The following is an 11,574-nucleotide window of genomic DNA, read 5'->3' on the forward strand; positions in this document are numbered from 1 at the left end:
GGTTGTATTTGTTGGAGGTCAATCATCTTAGTCCCAGGACATCACTGCAGGAGTTCCTCAGAGCAGTGTCCTAAGCCCAACCATCTTCTGCTGCTTCATCAATGACCTTCCATCTATCATAAGGGCAGAAATGGGGATATTTGCTGATGACTACACAATGTACAGGATCATTCACAATTCCTCAGCCAATGAAGCAGCCCATGTCCATATGCAGCAAGTACTGGACAATATCCAGGGTTGGGCTGATAAGTGGCCAGTAGCTTTCCACAACACAAGTGCTAGGCAATGACCATCTTAAACAAGAGAGAATCTAACCATCTCCCCTCGAAGTTCAATGGCATTATCATCGCCGAATCCATTACTATCAAGATGCTGGGGGTTACCATTGACTAGAAACTGAACTGGACCAGCCATATAAATACTGTGGCTACAAGAGCACGTCAGAGGCTGGGAATTCTGCAGCAAGTAACTCATCTCCTGGCTCCCCAGTGGCTGTCCACTATTTACAAGGCACAAATCAGGAGTGCGATGGAATGCTCTCCACTTGCCTGGATGGATGCAGCTCCAATCACACTCAAGAAGCTCGACACCATCCAGGACAAAGCAGCCCGCTTGATTGGCACACCATCTACACCTTCAACATTCACCCCTTCACCATCGATGCACAGCGGCAGCAGTGTGTACCATCTATTAGATGCACTGCAGCAACTTGCAAACCCATGACCTCTACCACCTAGAAGGACAAGGGCCGCAGATGCATGGGAACACCATAACCTGCAAGTTCCCCTCTAAGCCACACAACATCCTGACTTGGAACCATATCGCCGTTCCTTCACTGTCGCCGGGTCAAAATCCTGGAACTCCCTTCCTAACAGCACTGTGAGTGTACCTACATCCCAAGGATTGCAGCAGTTCAAGAAGGCAGCTCACCACCACCTTCTCAAGGGCAATTAGGAAAGGGCAATAAATGCTGGCCTGGCCAGTGATGCCCACATCCCATGTACGAATAAAAAAAAGATAAGAAATGCGACACCAAGCCATGTTCTCACATTGAACAACTTCAAAACCACTCACTTCCTTCAAGTAATAGGTATTGCTATGGGTACCCACATGGGTCCTAGTTATGCCTGTCTTTTTGTGGGATATGTCGAACTTTCCTTGTTCCAGTCCTACTCAGGCCCCCTTCCTCAACTCTTTTTCTGGTACATTGATGACTGTATCGGTGCCATTTCCTGCTAGTGCCCGGGACTAGAAAATGTTATCAAGTTTGCATCTAATTTCCACCCTTCTCTCACCTTTACATGGTCCATCTCTGACACTTCCCTTCCCTTCCTTGACTTCTCTGTCTCCATCTCTGGGGATAGGCTGTCTATTAATATTCATTATAAGCCCAATGACTTCCACAGCTACCTCGACTACACTTCTTCACACCCTATCTCCTGTAAAGACTCCATTCCATTCTCCCAGTTTCTCCGTCTCCGACGCATCTGCTCTAATGATGCAACCTTCTACGACAGTGCTTCTGATATGTCTTCCTTTTTCCTCAACCGAGGATTCCACCCCACCCCACGCCACCGTGGTTGACAGGGCCCTCAACTGTGTCTGGCCCATTTCCCGCACCTCTACCCTCACCCCTTCCCCTCTCTCCCAGAACTGTGACAGGGTTCCCCTTGTCCTCACTTTCCACCCCACCAGCCTCCACATCCAAAGGATCATCCTCCACCATTTCCACCACGTCCACTGTGATGCCACCACCAAACACATCTTCCCTTCCCTTTTCCTGTCAGCATTCCGAAGGGATCATTCCCTCCGTGACACTCTGGTACACTCCTCCATTACCCCCACCACCTCATCCCCTTCCCACTGCACCTTCCAATACAATCGCAGGTGGTGTAATACCTGCACATTTACCTCCTTTCTCCTCACTATCCAAGGCCCCAAACACTCCTTTCAGGTGAAGCAGCGATTTACTTGTACCTCTTTCAATTTAGTATACTGTATTCACTGCTCACAATGTGGTCTCCTCTACAATGGGGAGATCAAATGCAGATTGGGTGACCGCTTTGCAGAACACCTCCATTTGTCCGAAAGCATGACCCCGAGCTTCCGGTTGCTTGCCATTTCAACACACCCCCCCCCCCCCGCCACTGCTCCACATCTCTGTCCTGGGATTACTGCAGTGTTCCAGCAAACATCAACGCAAGCTCGAGGAACAGCACCTCATTTACCGATTAGGCACACGACAGCTTGCCGGACTGAACACTGGAGTTTAATAATTTCAGAGCATGCTGGGCCCCCCATTTTTATTTTTAGTTTTTAAAAATGTTTTCTTTATTTGTTTATTTTATTTTAGTTTGTTTCTACTGTGCCGACCCACTGTTTTTTTTCATGTTTGTGTTTGGGACCAGGACTGTTCATTTTTCTGTTAATTTACACCCTCTCTGTGCTAACGCTTTGTCTTTCACCACACCATTAACACACCACTTGCCTTTGTTCTATGACCTTCTGGTCAGTTATTTTCAGTGACCTTGTCGTCTCAACACCTTCTCGCTTTACTTGCTTAAAACCTTTTACATTTCAAATATTTGCTAGTTCTGATGAAGGGTCACTGACCTGAAACATTAACTCTGCTTCTCTCGCTCCACAGATGCTGCCAAACCTGAGTATTTCCAGCATTTCTTTTTTAAAGGATGTGAGGCAACCTGCATCTACCACCCTCCCAGGCAGGGCATTCCAGACCGTTACCACCCTCTGAGTAAAAAAGTTCTTCCTCAAGTCCCCCTTAAACCTCCCGCCCCTCACCTTAAACTTGTGACCCCTCGTAACTGACTCTTCAACTAAGGGGAACAGCTGCTCCCTATCCATGCCCCTCATAATCTTGTACACCTCGATCAGGTCACCCCTCAGTCTTCTCTGCTCCAGTAAAAACAACCCAAGCCTATCCAACCTCTCTTCATAGCTTAAATGTTCCATCCCAGGCAACATCCTGGTGAATTGCCACTGCACCCCCTCCAATGCAATCACATCCTTCCTATAATGTGGCGGCCAGAATTGCACATAGTACTCCAGCTGTGGCCTTACCAAACTTCTGTACAACTCCAACATGACCTCCCTGCTTTTGTAATCTATGCCTCGATTGATAAAGGCAAGGGTCCCATATGCCTTTTTCACCACCCTATTAACCTGCCCTTCTGCCTTCAGAGAACTAGGGACAAACACGCCAAGGTCCCTTTGTTCCTCGGAACTTCCCTGTGTCAGGCCATTCATTGAATACTTCCGTATCACATTACTCCTTCCAAAGTGCATCACCTCACACTTTTCAGCGTTAAATTCCATCTGCCACTTTTCTGCCCATTTGACCATCCCGTGTATATCTTCCTGTAACCTAAGACACTCCACCTCACTGTTAACCACTCAGCCAATCTTTGTGTCTTCCCCGAACTTACTGATCCTACCCCCACAGTCATCTATGTCGTTTATATAAATGACAAACTGCCTGTGCGGAATTTGCAAGTTCTCCCTGTGTCCTCGTGGGTTTTTGCCTGGTGCTCCGGTTTCCTCCCACCACCAAAGACTTGCAGGTGATAGGTAAATTGGCTGCTGTAAATTGCCCCGAGTGCAGGTAGGTGTTAGGGAATATGGGATTACTGTAGGGTTAGTATAAACGGGTGGTTGCTGGTCGGCACAGACTCGGTGGGCCGAAGGGCCTGTTTCAGTGCTGTATCTCTAAATAAAAATAAAATAAATAGGGGACCTGTGGTACGCCACTGGACACTGGCTTCCAGTCACTAAAACTGTCTGTCATCATACTCTGTCTCCTACAGCTAAGCCAATTTTGAATCCACCTTATCAAGTTACCTTGCATCCTATGTGCATTTGCTTTCTTGATAAGTCTCCCATGTGGGACCTTGTCAAAGGCTTTGCTGAAATCCATGTAAACTACATCAACTGCACTACCCTCATCTACACACCTGGTCACATGCTCAAAAAATTCAATCAAATTTGTTCGGCATGACCTCCCTCTGACAAAGCTATGCTGACTATTCCTAATCAAATTTTGCCTCTCCAAGTGGTGTTCGATTCTCTCCTTCAGAATTTTCTCCAATAGTTTCCCTACCACTGATGTGAGACTCACTGGTCTGTAGTTCCCTGGCTTATCTCTACAACCTTTCTTAAATAGTGGGACCACAGTAGCTGTTCTCCAGTCCTCTGGCACCTCCCCCGTGGCCACAGAGGAATTAAAAATTAGGGTCAGAGCCCCTGCAATCTCCACCCTCGCCACAGCATCCTGGGACACAAATCATCCGGACCTGGAGATTTGTCCACTTTTAAGCCTTCCAAAACCTCCAATACCGAGTTCAGTACTCATTCTCCAGCCTGTACACTAGATGTTCAGATTCAGCAATCAAAGGCAGGTGGCAGCAATTAGAAATGTAGACCTGGATCAGAATCAGTACGAGGATGGCAATGGAAACTTACAAGAGCTGCTGTCGGTCTGCGGGCTGACAGTGATGCCTCAGCAGAAGTTTTGTGGAAACATAAGTGAAAGGGAGAAGCTAAATTTAACTGCTGCATCAATAAATATCTTGTCTTTGATATGCATTACCAAATCATACTTCTTTTAACATGTGTTTTTTAATGAGTGCTCGTGTTTTTGCCTTTTTAAAACGAGGGATAAAATCATAAATAAAAAGCAAGTGACAACATAAGAAACAGTATGAGTTCTGAAAATGCTAATAAATCTCTGACATGAAGTGATGAGAGAACAATCAGACAATTGTAAACATCCTACTTTGCAAAGGGATTTATATCAATGCAGTACATTCTACCACATGAGTTCTCCAAAATACTTCCTGACTGTAGTAGAACCTCAGGATTCTACTGACTGCGCAAATTATTATATCTAATATAAAAAATTGGCTGCATAAACTAAAAACAGTACACAGCACACACTATTAAGCTGCTCAGACTGTGGCTTCTGAATATATATGCTGCAAATTCTTTGAAGAACAGTACAACCGGGATAAGTACTGTTAATGTAAAGTACTTACCCTCTTACACATCCCAGAGCATTTAATTTTTAACAGACTTCTAAGAAGGGATAATAATTGGTAGTCAAAGGACATCTCCATAAAACCCAATTGACTAATGTTTCACTGAAGAGAAACAGACCAGTGCCAGTAATGTCAGGTAGGAGATCCACCTGGAGTATGTTCACCAGTCATAGATTAGTCTGTTTACAGCACTGCATGGTGACTGGTGAATGTACTCCACGAGGATCCTCCTCTCAGCAGAGAGTACCCGTACACTGAAATGTCAGTCAGCAGAGCTCTACAGAGAAGCCCTTAGACTAAGGATCATTCAGTGGCAGGACTTTTCAAAATGCTCTGGGACACAGAAAAGTGCCAAGTGCACCTCTCTGCGGCGTTATTTTCTTTTAAAGGAGCAGTGGGCCTTGTCAGTAGAATCACTAAAATTAAAATGAGGAAAGTAGCTGAAGGATTCGACTGCTGACTGAACTGCGGCACAATTTTGCAATTATCCCAAGCATTCTAAGCAAAGCATTATAACGATACAAATTTACATCGAGCTAATATTTAACTACTGGAAAGGCCTGTACGGAAACCTTAGATCGATACAGTGACAGGAGACCGCTGCTTTTATTTGTCTCTCTCACACACAACTGAAGTTGTCCTAAGCATTAGAAGCGGAATGAGTTGAGGTTTAATTTGGGAAAGGCGATGTCAGAACTGCTTTAGCCGCGGCCCCGCTACATGTGCGGCCGATACATTCAGGCATACAAAGTATCCACTCTGAGCTTGCGCAACTTCCTCTCCTGTCGCGTGCGAGGCAACTAGACGCAAACTCTTCTCATGTTTATTAAAAAAAACAAATTTTAAATGCCTCCGAATGAGAGAAACTACGACTTACTGAATTTGGTCCACCAGGAAAGTTCCGCCCACGCAGCGTCCTTATAACAAGTGAGAAGTTACACAGAACTGCCCTGGCCACGCCCACTCTCTAAGCTATTCATTAACTAGTGTCCCCTCTCAGGTGTGTTAAATCTTATCCCCACACAGCCAGGGCAAAATCTCTCAACCAAACCAACGGAAAATACTTAGCAGGTCAGGCACCATTTGTGGGAAGAGAGAAAAAGTGATTGTGAAAGAGAAGCAGAGTTAATGTTTCAGGTCATGAACTTCCGTTAGAGGGGAAGAAGCTGTTGAGTTTGCGCAGATTAATTCCACTTTACTAAATTTCAGTTGTTGTTTCAACATGTTAACTCTTTGCCGAGGCCGAGCTGAAAGGTTGTAGAGTTTATGTTGTAATGGAAATCTTAGCGCTCGTGTCAGTAATGATAAGTGGTAGGTACTCAAAATCATTTTGATTAGGCAGTTAGGCCACAAAGGGAAGAGGAGACCAGTCTCACATTGTTTTGTGAGTAAATGCCTCCATGTTCTTGATTTAATTACCCTTTCTGTATTTTTATAGATTGTATTAAAAGATTAATGTGTTAAAACATACAGGGAAATTGGTTAGTAAACACATTAATTTCTGAAAATACACAAGTTAATTAGTACCTAAAAAGAAATTTAATGCAGGCAAGTGTGAAGTGATGCAAGAATGAAGAAAGGCAATATGAACTAGATGGTACAATTTTAAAGGGGGTATATTACATAAATCTTTGAAGATGGCAGGACAGTGATAGAACTCAAAGGACCTGGAAGATAAAACCCCCCAGCAACGGGGCACTGGAAGTTGTGATGGGCCCAGCATGCCACAGACCCAAAGCGCCGAACCTGGCGACATGCCCAGCTCTGGACACCGAGAGCAAAGAGGCGTTGGGCACACTCCAGCTCTGGGAAGTCGGGAGCAGTGATGTCTTTGAGGAGGAACAGAGGGGAAAGACACCAACAGCAGAGGACAATGCAAGCCTTGCTGCCTACAAGGTCACCCAGCGGAACAAACCCCTCATGAGAAACCAGGAGGGGTTTCTGAGCCCAACGAACATGAAACAGCTTGTGTACACTATGGGTACGCAGGAACATACTGAAGGACTGGGACTAGCAAGGACAACTGGTGTGGGAAGCAACAACTAACTTAAAAATTAGTATAAAGATTGCTTCAATTAACATGCATAGCATTAAGTCCACTACGCGATGTGTTACAACCTTGCCAAGGTCAAAGCTGACCTGTTTCGGCAGGAGTGTGGAATACCACACCTCAGCACCTGCAGGCAATGGTTGCGATGGTGGTCCCACAGGCCATCGATCTGGTCAGGGGGTAGTGTTTACTGTTCCTCTGGCCTGGGTATTCTGCTACAGGGAGGTAACTTCACCATCGAAGTTGAGGTGGTGGGCGGTCGCCTCCTCGTAGCAGATGTAATGTACAACAATGCTCTGCTCCGGTTGATCAACATATACACCCCGGTTCAATGTAGCGAGCAGCTGACCGTCTTCCACCAGCTCCCACTGCTGCTGGCGACGTCCAGGCCAGTCATTCTAGGTGATGACTTCAACTGCATCATCGATGCAGCTGGACAATCCGGCAGTGATGACAGCAAACTGGGCGCTACGTCCAGATTCCAAATGGGAACAGTAAAAGATGCCAAGCTGCATGATGTCTTCAGCAAACCTGCAGACGGAGCGCAGCATAGATACACCTGGTCAAGATCGGCCAGGTCTGCCCGTTCCAGGATTGACTTCCTGTTTGTGTCCCGTGCTGTCACGGTCAGATCCACCAACGTCAAGCGGTGTTCTTCTCTGACCATTGCCTCCTATTGGCTGACCGTCACAGGATGAGCAGCGGATTGGCAGGGGGACAGGGAAACTCAATCCTTGAAGTCCTAGTAACATGCTGGTGAATCTGCGCTGCTTTCCTTCCAAGGCCAATCTATTCTTTCTAAGCTGCAGTGCACAGAACAGTTCTCCAGATGTGGTCTAACTAGGGCTTTGTACAGCTGTAGAAAAACTTACTCCCCTTTATATTCTAGGCCTTTAGTGATAAAGGCTTACATTCCATTTGCCTTTTTGATTTTTTTCTTCTAACACCTGGTGTTTAAGGAAAAATTGGAATCAGAAAATAAACGGCACGGAAAGAGGCCACTTGGCCCATCATGGCTGCGCCGGCCGAAAGACGAGCCACCCAGCCTAATCTCACCTTCCAGCATTTTGGCCATAGCCCTGCAGGTTACGGCACTTGAGGTGCACATCCAGGCTCCTTTTAAATGCTTCTGCCTCTGTTACCCTTTCAAGCAGAGAGTTCCAGACCCCACCACCCTCTGGATGAAAAACAGTTTCCTCATCTGCTCTCTAATCTTCCTACCAATCACTTTAAATCTCTGTCCTGGGATTGCTGCAGTGTTCCAGTGAACATCAACGCAAGCTCGAGGAACAGCATCTCATCTACCGATTAGGCACACTACAGCCTGCCGGACTGAACATTGAGTTCAATAATTTCAGAGCATGACAGCCCCCCATTTTACTTTCATTTTTAGTTATTTTTTCTTCCTTTTTTTACATTCTTTTTTACATTTTTTACAATCTTTTTTTTGCATTTATTTCATTTCATCTTAGTTTGTTCAGTTTGCTTACCCACTGTTTTTTTCAGGTTTTTTTTTCAGGTTTGCACTTGCTGCTGTTCAATATTCAGTGTATTTACACCTAATCTGTACTAATGCTTTGTCTTTCAACACACCATTAACATATTGTTTGCCTTTGCTCCGTGACCTTTTGGTCAGCTATGTGGCCTGGTCCAATCTGCACCTTCTCCTTTGTTATCTCTTGCCCCACCCCCACCTCACTTGCTTATAATCTGTGACTTTTCTAATATTTGTCAGTTCCGAAGAAGGGTCACTGACCCGAAACGTTAACTCTGCTTCTCTTTCCACAGATGCTGCCAGACCTGCTGAGTGATTCCAGCATTTCTTGTTTTTATTTCACTTTAAATCTATGCCCGCTGACCTCTCTGCTAAGGTAAATTGGCACTTAATTTTGTACATTTCAATCAAATCTCTCCTCAGCCTTCTCTGTTCCAAGGAGAATAACCCCAGCCTGTCCAATCTTTCCTCACAGCTGCATTTCCCCAATCCTGGCACCATCCCTCTGTACCCTTGCTAGTGCAATCACAACCTTTCTGCAATGAGGTGACCAAAACTGTGCATAGTGCTCAAGTTGTGGCCTAACTAGCAACCTCATAAAGGAAAGGATTCCATATGGGAGGGAGGAACTTGTAACATCTCTATCATGAGGGAAAAGGTGCTTGACAAACTGATGGGACTAAAGGCAGACAAGTCGCCAGGACCTGATGGCCTGCATCCAAGGGTTTTAAAAGAAGTGGCTGCAGAGATAGTGGAGGCTTTGGTCATAATATACCGAAACTCACTGGATTCTGGTAGGATACCAGCAGACTTGAAAACTGCTAATGTGAAGCCCCTATTCAAGAAAGAAAGGAGACCGAAAGCAGGAAACTATAGACCAGTTAGCTTAACATCTGTCATTAGGAAAATGCTAGAGTCCATTATTAAGCAAGAAATAGGACATTTAGAAAAACATAATGCAATCAGACAGAGTCAACATGGTTTTATGAAAGGGAAATCATGTTTGGCAAATTTGTTAGAGTTCTTGGAGGATATAACAAGCAGAGTGGATAAAGGGGAACTGGTAAATGTGTATTTGGATTGTCAGAAGGCTTTCGATAAGGTGCCACATAAATGGTTATTGCATAAAATAAGAGCTCATGGTATTGGGGATAAAGTGTTGGCATGGATTGAGGATTGGCTAACACACAGAAGGCAGAGAGTCGGGATTAATGGGTCTTTTTCAGGTTGGAAAGCCGTAACTAGTGGGGTGCCACAAGGATCGGTACTAGGGCCTCAACTATTTACTATCTATATCAATGACTTGGAGGAAGGGACAGGGTGTAGTATATCCAAATTTGAGGACGATACAAAAATAGGTGGAAAGGCATGTTGTGATGAGGACACAAAGAATCTGCAAAGGGATATAGATAGGTTAAGTGAGTGGGCAAAAACTTGGCAGATGGAGTTCAATGTGGGAAAGTAAGGTCATCCACTTTGGTAGGGAGAATAAAAAGGCATATTATTATTTAGATGGAGAAAGACTAGAAAATACTGCAGTACAGAGGGATCTGGGTGTTCTTGTACATGAAACACACAAGGTTAGCATGCAGGTGCAGCAAGTAATTAGGAAGGCAAATGGAGTTTTGACCTTTATCGCTAGGGGGTTCGAGTTTAAAAATAGGGAAGTCTTTTTTACGACTGTACAGGGTGTTGGTGAAGCCACACCTGGAGTACTGCATACAGTTTAGATCCTGTATTTAAGGAAGTATATACTAGCATTGGAGGCAGCTCAGAAAAGGTTCACTCATCTGACTCCTGGGATGAAGGAGTTGTCTTATCAAGAACGGCTGAACAGGTTAGGCCTTTACTCATTGGAGTTTAGAAGAATGAGAGGTGATCTTATTGAAACATATAAGATTCTAAGGGGATTTGACAGGGTAGATGTTGAGAATATGTTTCCACTGGTGGGGGAATCTCGAACTAGGGGACATAGTTACAAAATAAGAGGTCACACATTTAAAATTGAGATGCGAAGGAATTTCTTCTCTCAGAGGGTGATGAATCTCTGGAATTCTCTACCTCAGAGAGTTGTGGAGGCTAGGTCACTAAATGTATTTAAGGAGGAGATAGATTTTTGAAATCTCGGGGAATCGAGAGTAATGCGGAACAGGCCCGAAAGAAGAGTTGATGCCTAGGACAGATCAGCCATGATCTTATTGAATGGCAGGGCAGGCTTGAGGGGCTGAATGGCCTACTCCCGCTCCTATTTCTTATGTTCTTATATTCTTAAATTACAATCACCAGGGAAGCAGTACTGACCAAACTGATGGAGCTGCAGGTGACAAGTCCCCGGGTTTTGATGGGCTTCATCCTAGGGTCTTAGAAAAGGTGGCTAATGAGGTAGTAGATGCGTTGGTGTTAATTTTTCAAAATTCGCTAGATGCTGGAAAGGTTCCATCAGACTGGGAAATAGCAAATATAATCCCTGTATTCAAAGGGGTGGGGGGGGAGGCAGAAAACAGGTAAATACAGGTTAGTTAGCTTGACATCTGTCGTGGGGAAGGTGATAGAATTGATCATTAAGCTGGCTGTAGCTGGGCACTTAGAAAAACTCAAGGTAATCAAGAATAGTCAGCATGGCTTTGTGAAAGGGAGATCATGTTTAGTCAATTTATTGGAGTTCTTTGAAGGAGTAACATGTGCCATGGATAAAGGTGACCCCATTGACGTTCTGTACTTGTATTTCCAGAAGTCATTTGACAAGGTGCCACTTAAAAGGTTATTGCACAATGTAGGAGCTCATGGTGTAGTGGGTAATATATTAGCATGGATAGAAGGCTGGCTGGCAGAAAATAGAGAATATACATAAATGGGTCCTTTTTCTGATTGACTGGATGTGATGAGTGGAGTCCCACAGGGGTCTGTGCTGGGGCCTCAACTTTTTACAATTTATATCAATGACATGGATGAGGGGAGCAATGGCATGGTAGCTA

At 44.8% G+C, this 11,574-nt stretch overlaps 1 protein-coding gene across 2 annotated transcripts in view; it reads right to left on the reverse strand.

Moving 5' to 3' along the window:
- mgmt (O-6-methylguanine-DNA methyltransferase) overlaps positions 1 to 6,137 on the reverse strand; it is a 449,047-nt gene extending 442,910 nt beyond the window's left edge. Inside the window, exon 1 of one of the 2 annotated variants that reach the window (XM_068052718.1) lies at positions 5,932 to 6,131. The gene's annotated coding sequence lies outside the window, so the exon portion shown is untranslated. Of the gene's footprint in view, positions 1 to 5,931 lie in introns of both variants that reach the window. The other variant, XM_068052719.1, reaches the window with a different exon arrangement.
- Between the last annotated feature and the right edge of the window lie 5,437 nt (positions 6,138 to 11,574).

This window comes from Heterodontus francisci, chromosome 20 (assembly GCF_036365525.1).
Source record: "Heterodontus francisci isolate sHetFra1 chromosome 20, sHetFra1.hap1, whole genome shotgun sequence".
Classification (NCBI taxonomy): Eukaryota; Metazoa; Chordata; class Chondrichthyes; order Heterodontiformes; family Heterodontidae; genus Heterodontus; species Heterodontus francisci.